Below are 19,891 nucleotides of genomic sequence, written 5' to 3' on the forward strand. Positions count from 1 at the left end.
CTTCAATTAAAAAGAAAGAAAATCAGAGACGGTATCTGGGAGGAAAAGGATCCCCAGGTGTCACTAAGTCCAACCAACTAGCTCTACAAATATTTTCTCCTGCTCATCTAAATTTAGAGAGAGAGAGAAAAGGGCTCTCACCACTTTGCTTCCACCAGACCTTGCAGGCATTTTACCACCTTTGTCAGATGTCTCACGTTCTCTCAGTGGCAGAAGTCTCAGGGTGGAAAGTGGGGGGTCCACCTAGCCTCCTGATGGCTCACTGACTGTCCAGGAGGGAAAAATTTGCCCCTCTACCCCTCTTGAGTTCTTGTGGTCAGACTAATAATAAAATGGACACAAGACAGGTTAACAAGAGAAAAAGAAACACATTTTAATTTATGTGTATGGAGGTCTCATAGATATAGGACCTAAGAAGTGGCCAAAGCAGGAAGCTTTTATACTTTTTAGGCAAAGAAACAATACATTTGTCAAGAGCGGACAGGACAAAGAAACATAGCCTTTGGGTACTTAATCAGTGAAGAATCTAAACAGAGTTTGGGCTTAGGGTAGTAAATTAAAGAAGTAACAAGGTTTGTTTACACAGGCTTCTTGGCCCCAAATTCCCTATCTCTGGTGATAAGAGTGTCCTACTTCCAGATGCAGGGAGTGCACCTGTCATATGAGAGGTTTATTTCCTGCTTTAGGGAGACAGAAAGGAGAGTCAAACTGTCCCTCTTGCACTGGCTCTTAAGTAACTTTTATTCAGTATAATCAATATGCCATTGAGGCACATTTGAGGGCAGCCTATCCTGGGCTCTAACACACTCCACTACTTCTCCAACTGTGCTCCTTATCCTAGTGAGGAGGGATTGAGGGATGTGTTGTATACTAGCAGTTGCCTGGTGTAAATCTAGGAGAGAAGACAGACATTTATAGTGGCTTCTGGATATAAATTGAATCAGAGACAGGGGCTAAAATAAAATTTGTGGCCTCAAAACTTCCTGGGTTGCCAGTATAAATTATACTTATACAGTTATTTCACAGCCTTTAATATAATTATTTCCACCAAAGAGAACAAAATATGTTACCTGAGGCTTCCATTTTATATAATTTCATAGTTGCATTTTTTTTAGAACTAGAATATAAGGCAAAGACTTCACGTTTCAATCATTTGTTTGGGCTTATTTTCAGGCATCTTCAGGAGCTCTGATATTAAAAGTTTTAATCATTTGTACATATTTTTTTTTACCTTGGAATTTACATCTCTTGGACTCAGTTGTTTAAGTGTGTTTTTTATTCTCCTTAAAGTAACACAAGAGTTGAGAAACCTATTGTGTCAGCACAGTTGCAATTTATTTTCTTCTCTTGAGAATTGGGTTACAACTTTGATAATTTAGAATGCCAAATGAATAAGAAAGAAACAGTTTTCAAATATTTCATTTTTATTAGAAATTTTTTTGGTGGTAGAGCATATTACAATCTGAATTATTCTAACAGGTTTTTAAAGGAAAGCAGTTCATCTGCCAAGGAGAGAAGAATCAACGTTTAGAGAATGGTTATTAAGCAGAGAGGAGTAGAATGACTTTTCCTCCACGTATGTCAGCGAACTTGGATAGGCTCAGCTTTGACACCTTGGCAACTTGCAAAGCGTCTAATGGTGGCTTGAGCCACAGGGGATAATTGAATTATGGTCATTAACAATATTTATTGCTTGACTACTGGCTTCATACAATTTGGTGATTTTTTGTGAAGTTAGTCATTAATAATAAAGTGACTTAATAAAGCACAAAGCTTTGGGAAGTATTTACTTTGCAGTGTAAACTGGAAAAGTTATCCCTATGATTGTCCTTTATAATTGCCCTGTTTAGTCACTTGTATTAACTATGCTTTGTCAGTGGGAGAGAAAGGACTTACAGTAAAGAAGTCAAGAATTTTGAATAGTCCTGGTACATTTATAAGAATGCTTTCTATCCCACACATGGAAACTAATTAAAATGTTGAGAGCTACTTGTCCAATCTACAACATTGTATATTTGTGCACTGTGTTGGGGCCAACACCCTAGTAGAGCTAGGATTTCATAGCCGAGGTTGACCCAGAGAGCCCAAGCAGAAAACCTGAATAATTATGAAATAAGACATATTACCATTAAAAATCCTTTCCTTTTCTTACTCAGAGTTCTATGGCTATTTTTCTACTTTTAAAATTTAAATTATACTCCATCTCTGAAATTCACACCTCTTTGCCATTCATTTAATTGGATTAATGAGCTACTAGCTTCATTTGTAGTGATGTTATCATTTTGCTCTTTTAGACTTTCTTGAAAGGGCAGGTGCTATCTACATACAATTAAGTGTGTAGTAAATCCACTTAGATGATGATGATGTTCTAACATTAGTCTTCATAGATCTCTTGCTGCATGTTGTTTCCTTGTGTTTGTAATTACGACTTGAGGGAACTTGATTTCTATGTTTCCCATCAGTTGTCAGTAGAGATTTCGTGAATACCTCCAATATTGGCAAGTCCACTAATTCTTTTTGTAGCTCATTACACTGTCTAATTAACCTGTACATTAAAGTACGTTAAAAATGTGTTAAAAACTGAATTTACCTCCTCCTATTTTTATTTTTTTTCCGGTACGCGGGCCTCTTACTGTTGTGGCCTCTCCCGTTGCGGACCACAGGCTCCGGACGCGCAGGCCCAGCGGCCATGGCTCACGGGCCCAGCTGCTCCGCAGCATGTGGGATCTTCCCGGACCAGGGCACGAACCTGTGTCCCCTGCATTGGCAGGCGGACTCTCAACCACTGCGCCACCAGGGAAGCCCTACCTCCTCTTACTTTTGACTGCTTCTTTACATATGATTAAACTTTATTATCTCATTTCCTTTTATTCCATTTTTTCTAGGATTTTGGAACAGGCACATCTTCACTTACACTATTTAAATTCTTCATTTAAAAAATATTGGCTTCTCATTTTCATGTGCTTCTTTCTGTTGTGGGAGTATCTTCTAAATGTACAATCTTTACCATTGAAAGACTTAAGAACCTCTGTCATGATTTATTTTTGTTGCGGTAAAGCAGACAGTATGTACTATCATGCCTGTCTGTAGAAACATCAGCACCTGCATGCAGTTGCTCTGTTTTGACACTGGATGGCTGAAATACATAGTGAAGTTTCTTGAAACACTTAAACCTTTGCAGGCAATATTTTGATCATGTTGGGTGACAGATGTCATTTTATATTATACTAAAAATAGGAGAAAATTTTGTGCAGAAATCCAAAGAGAGTTTGAATGGAGGAATTTCAGGGTTTGCACTTGAGCTTTGTGGAAATAATTAAATCAGAACAATATGTAAAGTGAAAAGAACAATGGGCTAATAACTAGGAGACATGAGTTCTTATTAATGCTCTTGAGTCAGATCTAATTGTAATTCTGGCTGCTCTCACTTTTTAACTGAACTTTTGGGCAATTTACTTAATCTCTGAACCTTAGTGTATAAGTCATAAAATGAGATAATATCTGTTTTATAGAACTATTATGAGAAGAAAGAAATGTGTTAGTTTTCTTTCTTTTCTTTCCCATTTCTGAGTAAAACTTGTAAACCTTATCCTCTACTTAGCTTCAGTGAAAAATAACCTTTGATGCATGGTCAATTAGTTCAGTGGATTTTGCTCCCCTTCCCCTTATTCTTAGCTACATTCTGTGGATGAAATCTATGGATTATTAATATCTAGTTGGCAGATAATACAGGGAAATGGGACTTTGAGCTAAAGACTAGGAAGACCAGGCTCTTAAGCATGGTACTGAAACTGACTTTCATCTTGGTTTGTACCTTCAGAATGTACCTTGTTGTGTGGAATCTGGTTCCCTGATAAAGTGAGAGTCTGTCTGCTTCCACAACCTTGCAATGGGGAAGTGGGGGAGGAAAGAGGGCAAAAAGGGAATGAGAGGCCAAAAGCAATCTCGTTAATCCAATAAACCAAGCAGGAAGAATGAGGATTAGAAGAAACATTGATTACCCATGATTACTACAAGCATGATAAAATCAAGAGAGATAATCTGGAGCCGTAGTATTGGCATGAGGCTGTATATCACACCTCAGGTAGAGACTGAAGTACAAGCAGGTCTTGGTAACTTATGAAAATCTTATGAATGAACACAGCCAATGACTTAAATGAGGTAAAGTTGTTAAAGACTCTGGACTTCCTACCTCAAACCAATGGAAATTTTAATTTCTGATGGAGGAAGGGAGTGGTTTAGTAAGACAACATTCTTAATCCTGATGATTCTGCCCTCTAACCTATACTGCTGAGACTGGTATATTCATTACATGGATCATTAATTTCTCAGAGATCTGGAGTGTGTCAGTCTCTGCTGAACCCTAACCCCATGCTAGCTCTTCATAATGATTTTATAGCTACTTACTTGCTACCTATTTAGTTCTAGAAATCATTAGGTCTCAGCCTACCATGATATTAATAGCTTCTTTCTACTAACAAGTAGTATCTATAAATAGTTTCTTACTACCTTATGCTACAGAACTAACATGCCCTGAAAGCCAATATTCATAGAACCCATGTTAGCCCATAAATAAACAGAATGGGTACAAATTAAGTGCAATCAATAAATAGTTTTATTTTTCTTCCATTGCTTTGATGACTCAGGCCACTACCTTGTGTGACACCCACTTGGTCCATGGAACTACTATGTCTTTGTCCCATGAAATGATAGATTTGCCTCTTGACTATCAGATGACCCTCTTTTTTGGACTGCTGGCCTTGGTCACTTCAGCTAGCCTCCTACCTTTAGATTTTTCACACAAGAAGCAGGCACTTTTCTCTAATTTCACATTTTCCCCCAGACTATTGGGAAACAAATGGTAGATTCTCCTAAGGGCTCTTTTTCACCCTGGTCTCTGCAACTCAGCAAGCATCTGGCCAAGGAGTGAGACCAAGATTACCCATCTCACTTCATCCCTCCCTATGGTCGACCTCAGGTTCACAAGGAATGAGAATGTCTAGACACTAGAGACCTGGGCTCAACACCAGTACCTAAGTTGTCACAGGGAAGGGCTTATACTGGATGCAGCATGAAGCTGATACCAGCTCTCTTTCTTACCTAGCTACTCTGGCAGTGCGGGCACACCTTGGGGAAAATATCTATGTGCTTGTAACTTAAGTTGCTCACCAAGAGATGGGTCTTCTAGAGTCTAGGGCTATTTTTCTTTGGTCTTGGACTGAGTATAACATTGTGGAGAAGTGAAACTTTCCCTGTACTCAAGGAACCACTGCTGTTCAGCTGTTGGAGCAAATTGAACTTCAGTTACTATTCTGAAGTGGGGCTTAGTGCTAAAATGTGCATAGAAGCAGCTGAATGTAGGAAATAGAAACAGGCAGGTGGAGCTCTGGAGGTCAGCAGGACAAGATAGACCTTAAGGAGTGCATTTGAGCTCCTGTCTCTGGTGTGTGTGCAGGTGCAGTAATGAAGAAGGCTAATTTTATAAACCATGTCAGCATTCTTCAAGAGTGCCTGTAGGCACTTGGGACTCTAGTGTCTAGATGCATGTAATGCTTGTGATCAGCAAGATGGAGGCCTAAAGTCATTATTATTGGATAATAAAATAAATGTGACCATACATTTCTCCACAGTCTTGTGAACTGAGATATATTAGTTGCTCATCCATTCATGTCTGTAGCTTTCGTAGATGAAACAATGATGAACATGACTGTGTACCTTCAAGAGGGATATAGTCTAATGTAGGATAATCTATTAAAAATGACTCAATTACAACACAATGTGATAAGTGTTAAGATAGAGGGAACTCTCAGGTGTTTGGGAGCACAGAGGAGAAACGGTTAATATAGTGGATTAAGGGAATTATGGATGATTTTTTAGAGAAGATAACCCTTGTCCTGAGCCTTAATGAATGAGTTGGAGTTAACCAGGTAGAGATTGTTTGCAGATGTGGTGAGGTGGTGCCAAGGGTTTCAGCCAAGTCCATTTGGGAAGCCATTATAGTAGGTTTTACTCATCTCAATTCTTTGGAGTATGATAAAAAAAATCAGGAAGTAGGCTTCCCTGGCGGTGCAGTGGTTGGGAGTCCGCTTGCCGGTGCAGGGGACATGGGTTCGTGCCCCGGTCCGGGAAGATCCCACGTGCCACGGAGCGCCTGGGCCCGTGAGCCATGGCCGCTGGGCCTGCGCGTCCGGAGCCTGTGCTCCGCAACGGGAGAGACTGAAATGGTGAGAGGCCCGCGTACCGCAAAAAAAAAAAAAAAAAAAAAAAAAAAAAAAATCAGGAAGTAAACAAAGTCTCTAAATAACCGAAATAGATGCTATCAGGTTTGTGTACCAAAGATGACATAATCACTGTCACGTAAAAGTGGCTAGTGATTTCTAGCTTAACAAGTCGAATTTTTATAATCCTGTTGATAAATCTGAATTGTAAATTAAAGCCCTGAGATTAATTCAATGGCTAATGTGGAAAGTATGTTAAATCTTGGAACATTTGCACTTTCTAGTGAGACAGAGAATTACAGAAACGTGTTGCATTGTATTGGTGAAAGGTGTTGGATGGACTATTTCTTTTAAATTGATAATGGGAACAGTCCAGGGACTCAATAATCTGAACAAACATCTTGTTCTTACCCAAGACAGGTGTCCTCTAATCTATAATGGGAATACTCTGCTGTGCACAGGTCAGTCCATGAAACACTTGGTGGATTAAGCTACCGTGCAAGATGCTAGCTTTCTGGGATAGCTATCATGCTAGATTGCAAAAATGAAAGCAAATACTTTTCCCCCCATACCAGGTTCTTTAATGTACTAGGTTTTTGTAGCTCTACCGATTAAGAGATGGAGTCTTTCTTCACCCCTTGAATCTGGGCTGGTCTGATGAACTGCTTAGCCAAGGGGACTGTAGCAAACATGATGTGAGCAGAGACTTGGAAAGTGCTGGGGTACTGAGGCTTCCCCTATTGCTACTCTTGGAAGCCTGTGATTGCCACCATGTAAACAGCTAGTGTACCCTGTTAGATGATAAGGGACTAGCAGCTTAGTTACTCTCAAATACTCCAGCTTACAGTCAGCTTATAGTGAGGCACTATAGTGCCAGTTGACCACAGATACACAAGTGAGCTCAGCTGAGTTCAGAGGAACTGCCCAGCTGACGAGCTGAGCTCAACCCATATTGCCAATCCCACAAAAATGTGAACTAAATCAATGCTTGTTCTTTAAACCACTAAGTTTTGGAGTGGTTTGTTCCATTTGCCTCACTCCTCCATATAGGGCAGTTTTCCTACCTCAGTTACTTTCTCATATGGCTCTGTGGAGTAATTCTTTTGGTTTATCATCATGGTTTCAGTCTGCTCACTTGACCAATTTGGTTTCCTGATTACTGACCATAATGTATTTATAGAGTATTTATTGTGTATTAAGTACTATGCTAGGTGATGGGGATTCTAAAAGTTAATAACATGCCACCTTAGGTTATGTGAAACGGATTCTGTGCTTCCTTCTGTTTACCTAATTACATGAAAACAAAAGTGAGTGAGGGAGACATTACTGAAAAAGATATCAGTAGAATGAGGTGGTTAGGACCAAATAAACAAAACAAGAGGAGATAAGGAAGAATGAACGGCACTCCTCTTCACTTACACACTAGGAATCAGAATTTTTTTGTTCATTTGTTTTAATATCCTAGACCTTGGCTGAGTGCTGAGGGGATCTGGTGCCAATTTTTCTTCTCTCTTTCCCATGAATAACTTCTTTCTATTCTTATTAATGGACTCACATTCTTTAGCTAAGTTTTTTCGATATCCAGGTCCAAATGATTTTTATTTCCCTGTAATATAGAAGACAGCCTATTTTAGTGGTGGTTCTGGGGAGGGTAGAAAAAAATATCAAAGCCAAAACCAAACCAAAAACTGGTTTTGGATTCAGGTAGAGCCATCTGGTTTAATTCCCAGCTCTGCCACTTAATCACGGTGAAATTGTCTCAATTTTTTTCATGTGTAAAATGGGGTTATATCAGGTACTTTATGGCATGTTGTGAGGACTTGAGATAAGAATTTGCGATAATATAGAAAGCCTCCAGCAAGCTTATAGTGCCCCAAAGTGATGTTTCAGTGAGCTCTCAGAACATGAAGAGCTATGCTCTGGGTTACTGTCAGTGAAGTTCTGCATTCCAAGTAATTAGTTTTTACTGTTTATATGGGAGGAGGCAGGCAGTTTAAATAAACAGAAGATAAGAAGTATCACCTCAAGATTTCTATTAAACTAGGGAAGTATTTGCCATTTTGTTTCAGAAGGAAAACAAAATATTTGATTTCAAAGTCTAGGAGGTGCTGGAAATAGGAATACCTTGATCTAAAAATCATTAGAAATTATCTGGATCTGTACAAAAAGTACAAAGGTTATTACAGAATTTAAGTATCATATGACTTTGGATAAGAAATTCTATTATATTTTGTAATTAATTTACACATTTGTTCTCTTTACGAACTTTTTTCTTTACATTTTTGTAAAAACATGATGGGTTTAATTAGGAAAATAAGGATGAAATGTCATATATTTTAACAATAAAAATAAAAATTTAACAATATGATAAAATGATAGATTTTCCTATAGTCACAGAGAGCTACTTGAATTAGAAGCTAGAAGGATTATAAAGTATACTTTATATTTCTTGTAAGAAAGGAAGGCCAATGTTCTAAAGTGATTTTGTAAATGGCTATGCCTCCCAGCACAGAGTCCAGATTTCCAGTCATTCCTGCTTGGATTCCATCCTACTACTTAACATAGCAGACTGAGAATACTGTAAGATTGGCAATGAAACAGCGCCAGGTGTTTTAAAATGTAAACTTTGCTCCCTGGGGAAATAAGTTGCTAGGTAATGAAACGGAGCAGGACCCCATGGTCCTTCGCACCCCCCACCATGGCCTCTGCCTGCCTTTTGTCTGTGCAAAAACTTTAGCCAAAGAATAAGTTTAATCAGAGAAGTGAGAAAATGCAGAAACAAAGGAAAACAGTAAAAGGAGTCCAAATAATAATAGTTTTGTCATTAAGCAAGGTCAAGGACCTTTGGTTCCTCCTCAAGGGCTATAGATAATATCCTGAGCCACATCCTGTGAGCTGCCTTGTAGATACTGAAACTTCCACCAGGTGGAAGAAGTTAACCACATGATGACCAGCTGTAGCTCTGACATAAGCTGCCACAATTCCAAAAACTGGCCTCAAGGAAATGGGAATTGACCCTGGAACTGAAGATTAATTGTACTTAAGACAATCAGGATAACATTGGTCAGACCACCACATGACCAATTTCAAGATGACTGTCAGAGCTAACTGTGCTGTTTCTACATGTAGCCCCCTTCCTCCGTCCATAAGAGGTCTTGCCCACTGATTGTCAGTGGTTGTGTCAGGTTGGCCTTTAGACAGGAGTCTGCTCTCCCCCACTTGTTGCTGGCATCCAAAATAAAGCAAGCTTTCCTTTCCAGCAACGTTGCCTCTTTTTTGGCTTTTGAGTGGCAAGCAGCCAGACCCCACTTTCATTAACAGTAAGAGGAATGAAATAAAAATCTTTGACCATATGACATGAAACTTTTGAAAGAGACCAGGTGAGGTTACCTCAAATGACTGCCATGCGTTTGACTGATTCAAACTTACTATAGTACAATTAGCTAAATAATAAAACTACATGACTTAGTTTTGGCTCCTTGTTTTAAATGACTTCAGTCAGTCTAAGCTATTTCTTATAAATTCTTTTCTTTCTTTAAGCCTGTACTAAATTAGATTATCAAGTTAAAATATGACTACTTCAAAAATTCAGAGTGAATGGAAATGGGAAGGAGTTTAATAAAAACTTGAATACATTTTTTATAATTTTTAAACATACAGAATTTTTTGTTTTATTTTTATTATTTATTTTTAAGTTTATTTAAAAAACTTTTGTACAATTTTTAAAGGTTACCCTTCATTTACAGTTATTACAAAATATTGGCTATATTCTCAGTGTTATACAGTGCATCCTTGAGCCTATCTTATACCCAGTAGTTTGTACCTCTCTTTCCCCCAGCCCTGTATTGCTCCTCTACTGCCACTGATAACCATTAGTTTGTCCTCTATATCTGTCAGTCTGCTTCTTTTTTGTTATATTCACTAGTTTGTTGTATCATATAGAAATATTTTGAATGAAAACTTTCAAATAGTTAGATCACAAAATCTAAATATTAAAGTTATGGATGGAACCTAGCTTGGACTTGACTGAAGTAACAAAACATTATAACATCCATGACACTATTGTTACCGAACAAAACTTGGGTCCACCTGCCTTGGTGCAGTAAAGCCAATCCACTGATACCAGGTTTTGGTGAAGGAAAGTGCAATGTTTATTGTAGGCACCAGACAAGGAATGCCAGCAGCTGACGCTCAAAAACCCCGAACTCCTCTTCTGGTTAGTTTAGTTGACAATGATTAGTTTAGTTAAATAAGAGTATGAATATTGGCTCCAAAGCAAGATCTTTGAGATATCCCTAGATGTAAGGGGCTTGTAAGATTTCCTGGATCAGCATGCTATTTCTTTGCTTTAGATTTTCTTTTCTTTTTCTAAATTCATTATTACTACTTATTCATTTTTGCATAATCCTCTAATCACTAGATTAAGGTATTGTTCATCGCCAAACTTGATCAGAGTGAGTCTAAGAAGATCCTTCTTTTGAGCTCGTATGCATACTGCTTAAACCAACACCCAAATTGACCAAACCTGTAAGGAAATGACCTTCCAGCGTCTTGCTATTAAATTTCTGTAAATATTGAGAGGTTCCTTTAGCAAGGACTCTGCTTACATAAGCCTGCAGTGCAAATCCTCTCTCTAAATCCATTAGAGGTTGGAATTTGTAAAAGTACAAAATTCTCTGGAACCGATATTGTTTTCTTTTTCTTTGTGGAGAAATTGGAGTCGTAGTCAGTAAAGCTTTCTAACCCTGGCCTCCCTCTAGAGGGAGACATAGTCCAGCTTTTATACCAATTGCCGCCCTCTCATCTTGTACTGCCTCTTTCTTTTTCTGCGAGACCGCAGTTTCCTCTCAGAAGCAGCTGCGGCTGCTAACAGAGGTGGCTGTTGGGAGACAGAGGGAGGCAACGCCGCCTGGTCCCGCCCTCGCATTTTCCTGCTTAGCTCAACCTGAAGTGTTGGCACCTATTTCCTCCCTGCGTTCTCCTTGTACTATACAGGGAAGTCAGTCACTCCGGACTCTCTGGACGTCCAGGCTGGGTGGAATAAGGGGTCTGGGTGGAACAGGGGGCTCTGCCCTCTACGGTGACTTTCTAAAAGGTACCACTAGTGTTTTTTTTTTGACAGTGCAGCGCCCTAGGGTGGGCGGCGGAGAGGAGGCTTCGGTTTCTAAACCGCTTAATTCTTTTTATTCTGGTGACCGGATTTGTTTCCCCGCCCTCCTCCCCCGCCCTCCTCCCCCGCCCCATCTCCCTCCCCTCCTTTAGCGAACTGACACACGCAGCACCTGCTCGCTTGTGTTCGATGTTGGAACACGCACCTTCTCGGCGGTGACTGTGCCCAGCGTACTAGGGACGGGGGACAGCGGCGGTTTCCCTTCCTCCCAGCCCACGATGCCTAGAGGGGCAGCGGTTGGGCTGCGTGGGGCTCTGCCCGCAGCACTTCGAGGAGGGATTGAGGGTCTGCAGCTGGCCTGGAGTTGCTGTTAAGTGGACTTGGCGCCAAGTCTCCGAGAGGGCATCAGCTGGGACCTATCTGCTAAAAGCGGGAACAGGGGCGCCTGACGGAGGAACTCCAGCGTCTCGCGGGCGGAAGACTGCCGAGCTCAGAGCCTCTCCTCCTTCCTGCCCCGAACCTCTCCAGCAACTCTCGCACAACGGAGACCCGGGACCTACGAGAGCCAGGGAACTGGAGAAGTACGTGGCGGAGGCTGCTTTTTCTGAAGGTGAACTGTTCCGTCCAATTGCCTTTCCCCAGAGAGCAAAAAGGGAGGGCGGGGGAAAAGGAACCGAGTATGCGTGAGTGTGTGTATGTGTGAGAGGCAGAGACGACGTGTGGCAGGAGGAAAAGTCTTTACTCGGCGTTCAAAGCAAACAAATCAGAGATGGACTAAGAGCGGTACCTGCTGCAAGACCGCCTTGATTCTCGCATTGTGAGGAGCTGAGCGCACCGCGCGCAACCGGCGAGGACCGCTGGCGACCGCGGGCGCTGGCGAGGGCTGCAGGACTTCGGCGTTTCCCCAGTAAACAAATCTTTTGATTACTTTGACTTGTGAAAAACGAGAGGAGGAAAGAAACGAGGCTCCCGCACGCCATCTTCCACCCACTTTCAGGGGATTCCAGTTTGGATGTCAAGAGATTCCTGAACCCTCTTTGCTCTCGGAGGAGGAAACACACGCGCGCGCGCGCACACACGCACGCTCGGGGCCACACTCACACGCCCTCCACGAGCACACACCACCAGACTTCGGTTCCCTATGCCCCAGAACGGTGACGGCGGATTGGCATCTTGGAAGCGATGCAAGAGCGATAAGGCTGGCGCGGGCCCGCGGAAGCTGCAGGAGCATCGCTAGGTGTTGCCGCCACCAGGAAGCCGGGCTGCAGGTAGGTGCCAGCCGCGCCTCCCGCCGGCGCTGGGGATTCGGGCGGCAGCTGGAGGACCCGGGGCCCGGAAGCCCTCCCCTCTCCGAGGGTCGGGGGCTGTAGGGAGCTTGCCCGGGGAAGGCGAGAGGTGATAGCAGATGCTGGTTGGGCGTCCAGGGTAGGGGCGGGGGTAGAGGAACGCCGAGAAGGGGATCTGAGCAAGTGTAAGGCGGTTCCGAGAGCCTTGCCCTCCCTCTCTTCTGTGCCCCATTTCTCTTAACACAACGAGCGACCCGGCCGAGGTTGAAGTGGGTTTTAATTCGATCTCTCAACCAAACCAATCTCGGTTCGTAACCATTTTGGACTCCTAAAAAGAAGTTGGGGGTCGCGTTCAAGGGAGGATCAATGGGATGTCAGGTCGCCTTTCTGAAATCCCCACTTTCTGTCCACTTCTGATTCGTTACTTCTCGGGCCTGTCTGTAGAGGGTGGATGTTTCAATGAGGCTATTGATTTCTCCACCTCTAACCATTTTCATAAAGAATCTTCTTGATAAGTTCTGGAGCCTCATCTGTGTAAAGGTTTATTTAGATTTGGTACCGGACGCTTTACTACTGAGTGAGATAAAGCTTCAGTAAAGGATACTACAGGAGAGCTTTAGGACAAGGATCATTTTAGGAACAGCGTTCAGAAAAAGAACAGCTTCGAGAAACTAACGGTTTTTCATTTATTTCCGCATAGATGCCTCTAGAATCTTGCTAATAGTACACGGTTTTTCTGCCCCACTGCTTTCCTGTCCCTTCCCCCTTCTATTCCAAAAGGCCAGGTTCCACCAAGAGGTGTTTTCTTTAAGCCACTGATCTTCACTTGTCAGTGGGGAACGTGTTATTTCCAGAAACTGCCTTTGTAAAGGAAAGTTTGAGATCCATTGCCCTGTTTCTCCTAGAGCTGCGGGCTGAGCTATCTAGTCCCCACTTGAAAAGGAGGAACTGTAGGTGCTTGCAGAGCCCCGTGGTAGACGTGAGGCTTTCGAGTCAGTATTCCACCTCCTGAGCAAGTGTTAAACGATTGCCTGAACTGGGTGGAATCACAGGTGTAGTCACTACAGTGGATAGCTAGCCTGTTTTCACCCGGTGCTGGGTGAGTTTGGCTTGTGGCAATAAGACAGAAAAGAAAATGTCTCCTTTTTGTGAGTGTTAAATACCCTCTTGAATTTTGCAAACATCATTCTTGAAAAAAACAAAACCAAACAAACCTGTATGCAACCTTTGCTCTGAAAAGTACCCCCAAAGCAGTCAGTGTATAAGGGTCTTTTACTCAGGACAGGATGAATTTTAATGACTATTGACTGCATGATAATTATCTGGTTCCAGTCTTCCCCAACTCGATTGTTTGAGACATCAACATTCAGACTATTATCAATTAACACTTTAAAACTGCTCTGTTAGGCAATGTAAGTTAAGACAAATGAGTAATTAATTTAAGATTTCTGGGTAAAGTCCTAAATGGCAATAACTAGCAAAGGATTCTGAAAACACTTCTAAAGGCTTTAAAAACCAGGGCATTAAGATTATTTGTATTTATTCCAGCCTTCCCATGTTTGCACATGTACTCTCAGACTGGTGAATCTTTTACAGTTTCAAATTTGGCACCTAAGATCCTTAAAAATGATCAGACACATTTAATCTTCCCTTTTCCTACTTTATTCTGTTCTGGATCTCTTCCTGGGTCAGTTGTTTGCATACTGACCTTTTTAGAGTCCTAATTTTTAAAACCATCTGTAGCCATTGAAAGGCCATTACGAACCACACTGGAGCTTATTTTATTTTCATTTTCTTAATTTTCAATGAAAAAAATTAGATTGCATTATTTATAGACATAATACTATGAAAGCAGTGTCACACTGCCAACTGCTTAGACACAGTACTTTTAAGAGGCAGAACACAGTTTTATTGTGTGGCTTTATTCAAATCAGGCATTCTTTGAGACTGAAATCTTGATTCTTGCCTTTAATACAGTCTTGTAATTTAGGATGCTTGAATTTACATATTTATACATAGTGCTATGATATATGTCTCTTACGGAAGAACCAAAAAACCTCGACGTGAAAGCAAACACCTGTAATGCTACAAGTTGTGCTAAAAAGGAACCTAAGCTTTCTGAGTATGTGTGATTTTGAATCTGAAAAGTATTAGCTATTTTAAGTGACAAACTGGAGAGTGAAGATTCACTGAGATCCCATGGATCTATGTCAAAAAAGGTACATATTGCTTGGAGACTGCATTACAGTATTTACTAACCACCGAGTTATAAAAATGTGATGACAACAGCTGTAAAAAGATCTGTTTTTAGACATGGCCACTTTTCCTTTTTAAAAATTTATGAAGTGATGAAATTCAGGGGGTGATAGAAGATTTTATGGAAGTTATTTTGTATAATATCAGAAAGGTTTAGTTGTCCTGGATTGTGTATCTTTAACGTAGTATTTTAATGATGATCCTTAACAATGTGTTTTTGAATACGTAAATGTTGAAAGTGCATTTTAAGTTTGATTTATCACTAATTGCAGGTTATGGATTATCCCATACAGGTAGGGTAAGATGTGCCTCTCCAGCATGTTCCAGACGTTTGTTTTTGTTTTTTGTTTTGTTTTGTTTTTTATCATGGGCCCTAATAAAAGGTACTGTCAAATTCTGCCTAAGTTCAGCTGTGGCAGCAAACGAATGGGCATTTACCTCTTTAATGCATGTCCCAAACTAGGAATGTTCCAAAGTGTCATCAGTTATTTCTAATATATTTGAGAAGATGAAACAAACAGAAACAGTTCAGTGCCCCTGCTTTTACTTCTCCAGTATTTTATTAGGAATGCCTCATTAAATCGCATTATTCTGCAGCTGTTTTGTTCATTGAAGAGTCAAGTAAAAATAAGGAACTTTACTGTGCAATGCAGTTTTGTTTTCTAGGTGAAAAACCATAAGTTGAAGTAAAATAAGCATCTAACATAGCCCCCTTTGATCTATAACTGACATTTACAAACGCAGTTCATCAACTTGTTATTAGTAGGGCTCCATCAAAACAAAGAGAAGAAACGCATTAACACAGATTGCTGCCAGATATGAAGGCCAAGCCAGCCGAATCAACCTCATGTCTGGTCCACATACCTGCACAGCATTTCACATCCTATATCTTGCTTATGAACCATTGATTTTAATGCCATGTAATATGGTGACTTTGTTATTTTGTTGGAAAATTCTTTGGTTTAGTTTGAATTACTTAGAGCACATGGAACTGTACCACTGGAAGAGGAGGAATAGTCCCACAATGAGTTACTGTAAGTCTTTTTAGAGAACAGTTTTACTTTTGGTTTGGAGTGCAGTCTGAAACGGGAGGTGGAAAGGTGGCCCTAGCAAACAGAGACCTAGAAATTAGTTTTGGTTTTTAGTTGTCATTGGCCGCTGATTTCCTGGGTAATTTTTAGAAAATCTGATGCTATTCATTTGGCACAGTGATTCAGTGCCCTGTCAGTGAAATATAGCTAACAATTCTTATCTTCTGCTTATTCTCAACAGAAATTTTAAGAGGAATGGTTAGACTTCATTGGAATGTGAAGAAAAGTGGTATTTAAATACTTTTCTCTGCAATATGAATCTAATTTCTACTTCTATACATATATATGCACATGCATACATACATACATATGCTTTTAATGGGATCCATGTAAAATACTGGTTTAGTATTGAAGGGGCAGGGAATGACTTTTAAAAAAATGTCTACATTTTTAAGGTACCTAGTTTTTCACTATTTTACATGATTTGACCTACAGTGCAACTGGGCAACCATGGTTTAACAAGGTCATTTATAATTGAGTTTTACTCTTTGAGCCACCGTTGCAGGCAGTATTTTTTCTCTTCAGTTTTTCTTTCGGAGATATTTTTATTCATTAGGCTACAAATGCAAAAAAAAATCAATTTTTTGTCCTCTATGTAGGGGTGCTTTGGGATGTGTTTATTGACACTATGACTAGAAATCTCAACACATTTTAAACAGTGAATATATCTGTATTCTGTCTTTATTAAATATGTGCCTCCACAGTCAAAACACAAACCGTGTGTTACATTAGCGCATACTATTCTGGTTTCAAATGGTATCTACAAAATTTCCAGAAACATATTGATATTATACTCCAAATTTGTTAAATTTCCTAAATGCACCCATTTCCAATGTGTATACCACATGTCGTTGTTGGATTTCATCCTGTGCTGTAACTAGGCCACCTAGTCACTGGAATTAGTGAAAATCTAGCATATTTAGGCAATTGATTATTATTACCATTGAAAAATATAAGACTTTCAGGTAACTTGGGATTCAGATGAGACATGACTATATAAGCTGTAAAGAAAGTATTCCGTTTTATTCACAATTATCCCTATGGGGTATGAAATATAGCTAGGGAATCATAGTTTATATGCTTATATTAGATAAAGTCCTTTTAATCACTTCCTTCAGTTTCCTAAATTACTCCATAGTACCTGTAATTATTTTATGATTTCCCCTGAATGGCCAGTTAGCAAAGGTACATCTCCCTTTCCCCTAGCAATAGCACAAACATACTTATCAATTAAATTTATATTTATAATGCTCCTTTTACACAGTAGATTTTGGAAACTCTTTACAGAGAGATTGGATAATGTGATAATGTTGCCTTCTTAGCAATTATGGTGGTAGGCTAAATTTAGTACTTTGACAAAATGGGGACAATCTGCCAAACAAGTCTTCTTTGCTCTTTTATTTTTGTGCTACATAAAGCTAACTCTTCACGTAAAGCCCGGAGAGTGCAAAGGTTTGTTTTACTAAATATTTTTATGAGTTTTTTTTTTTTTTTTTGCTGCTATGAACTAGTCACTGTATAATTGCATGCATGTGCATACAAAGATTCTAAACCTTACAGTTTACAGTGTTAATTGCCTATGGCCTCCTGTCGCTGCATATGGAGCTTTCTGTTGAGTTTAATAATACAGAACAGATTATGGAGGTGGCAGATTATGCCCTTCTTTATAAGTGAATTCATGAATGTATCCACAGTAGGCACTATGACAGAAGATTTTTGGAAAAGTGTATATGTGCTTTGGAATTAAAGTTTTCAAGCAGAATGGCCTGAGCTATGAGGATACAAATGGATTATTTCTGGTGCAAAAAAACTGACCACTAAAAATTATTATTTATATGTAAAAACTGTGCCATGGTTTTCTTTGGTTCTGGCTGAGTTTTTCTCCCTTTTTTAACATCCTTCTTGGAGATTCCAGTGAAAATTGTACTTAAATATTGGAGGAAGTAAATATGCTTTCTCTCTCCTGCTCTATTATGAAAAAGACCATCTATATAAGAAATGCAAGGTGTGTTATTTGTCCTAGTCTGCATTTTTCTGGCTTCATATTTTTTGTCTTGATGGATTGGAGTAAGCAAAGGCAGGCAACTAAAAATGGGTTATGTGGTCATAGGAATCTTAATAACAAAACCTCAACCTATTAATAGAACACTGAGACTTTGTTAGAATGGGTTCTTCAAGAGAGCAGGGCTTTTACAGCCCTAAAACTTGGGTCTACTCAAATAATAGAGCTTGATGGACCGATGTAGCAAATTTGTGATTGTTCAGATAAGAAGAATTCAGAAGTGGTCAACTCAGATTATTTGAGGAAAACAACATATATACTTATATTTTAAATTTATATTAGTTTATGACAGTTCCAAATTCATTTAAGGTGGAAAAACCTAGTTATTGTTACCATTTCCTTCTCAGTTTAGTTTTCCTTGTTGTAGGTGTATGATGGATGGCATACTCAAATTTGTTGGTGCTGAAGAGTTCAGTAAATTCCTCCTTAGAATGGCCATCAGACATGTCAGTAGCAGTGACGTGGTCCTGCTTTTGTTTGTATTTTCTTCAGAAAGTTGAGTTTGAGTGAAACAGCTCTAACTTTAGCTCTCTTTTATGGTATAAAAGGAGAAAGGAGGTAGATGATCCACCTTTAAGTCAGGCAATCCAAAGCCCAAGGGGAGAGTGAAAGGGCATTGAAATCTCATACTCCAGAAAACAGAGGCCCCATTTTGGGCAGCTTTAAGTTCGAGGAAAATTCTAACCTAATTTTTTTTTTCAGGCTTAGTTCTTGAAATGTTGTATCACAGTAGTATCCTGCTAAGATACATATGTAGCATTATTGCAAACTCCTTTTAGATTGATTGTTGTATGTTTATAAATACACCAGAACTGGGTCAAAATTTAGACTTTGCTATTTGAAGATATATTTGCTCATCACATAATTTGTTGAGTGGTTAAAATTCATTGGCTTTCATTTTAGTTAGCAGATAAATTTTGAAAATGACTATTATAAAACTAATGTGGTGCAGTGGTGAGAGCTCTGGAGATGCTTTTCTAACTCTACCAATAAATAACCATGTAACCACAAGAAAATCAATTTATTTCTCTGTGCCTCAGTTTCTCAGCAATATATTTTCTTCAGTCAAATTTTCAAGATTATTAAAACTGTAATTTTTTCCTGTATTCTGACCTACTAAACATCATGGTATGGGAAGTATAACAGTATTCCAGGACATACCTTTATTCAGAAAGTCAAGGGACATCTAGCACAAAAAGTTCCTGGAGCACCAGTAAAAGTTCCATAAATGCTTTTCAGTAAGCAATTTGTAAAAGTTAAGTTTTATATGATTGGGATGATGATGATGATGTTAATGATGATTATGGTGATGACTAAAGACTATAGATGTAGGGATATAAAATTGAATCAAACTAACTCTTATTCTGTTTATCCATTTTGCCTACTTTGCATGATGCTGTTTTGCTGCAAAACAAGTTGTGATAGGCCATGAGTCTTAGGCTTGTTGAGGTTACATGTCTCTTCTTTACTGCTGGTTTTCATAGTCACTGAGATAAAATGGTTTGGTTGATTAATCCAAATAGAACTAGTTAGCAAATGAATAATCTTCATATACCTGTTAATAATGAAACACAGTCATTCAAAATCTGCATATGAACTTTAGAGAATTTATAATCCTTGGGAAAGTTCATTCATATATTCAATAAGTATTTGCTGAACACTCTCTAGGTGCTTGGGGTATTTCAGTAAACAAAAAAGACAAAGATACAGAATTTACTGTTTTAGTATAGTACTTGAAGTTTTGAAATGAATCTGGAGGAATGGTTCAACAGTGTATTTGTGTTATATCTGCTCTTTCTATTAATTCTTGTTTATAACTGTGAAGTACAGTTCTGAAAAGAGTTAAAATAGTTAAAATGTCTGAGTTG

At 39.5% G+C, this 19,891-nt stretch overlaps 1 protein-coding gene across 1 annotated transcript in view; it reads left to right on the plus strand.

Annotated features, from left to right (window-relative positions):
* Positions 1-12,370: 12,370 nt before the first annotated feature.
* The window catches only part of TAFA2 (TAFA chemokine like family member 2), a gene marked incomplete at its 3' end in the record, with an annotated part of 531,245 nt that continues 523,724 nt past the window's right edge, over positions 12,371-19,891 (plus strand). The window contains exon 1 of the mRNA XM_081248764.1: positions 12,371-12,596. The remainder of the gene's footprint in view (positions 12,597-19,891) is intronic.

Source organism: Mesoplodon bidens, assembly GCF_964165515.1.
Source record: "Mesoplodon bidens genome assembly, chromosome: 11".
Lineage (NCBI taxonomy): Eukaryota > Metazoa > Chordata > Mammalia > Artiodactyla > Ziphiidae > Mesoplodon > Mesoplodon bidens.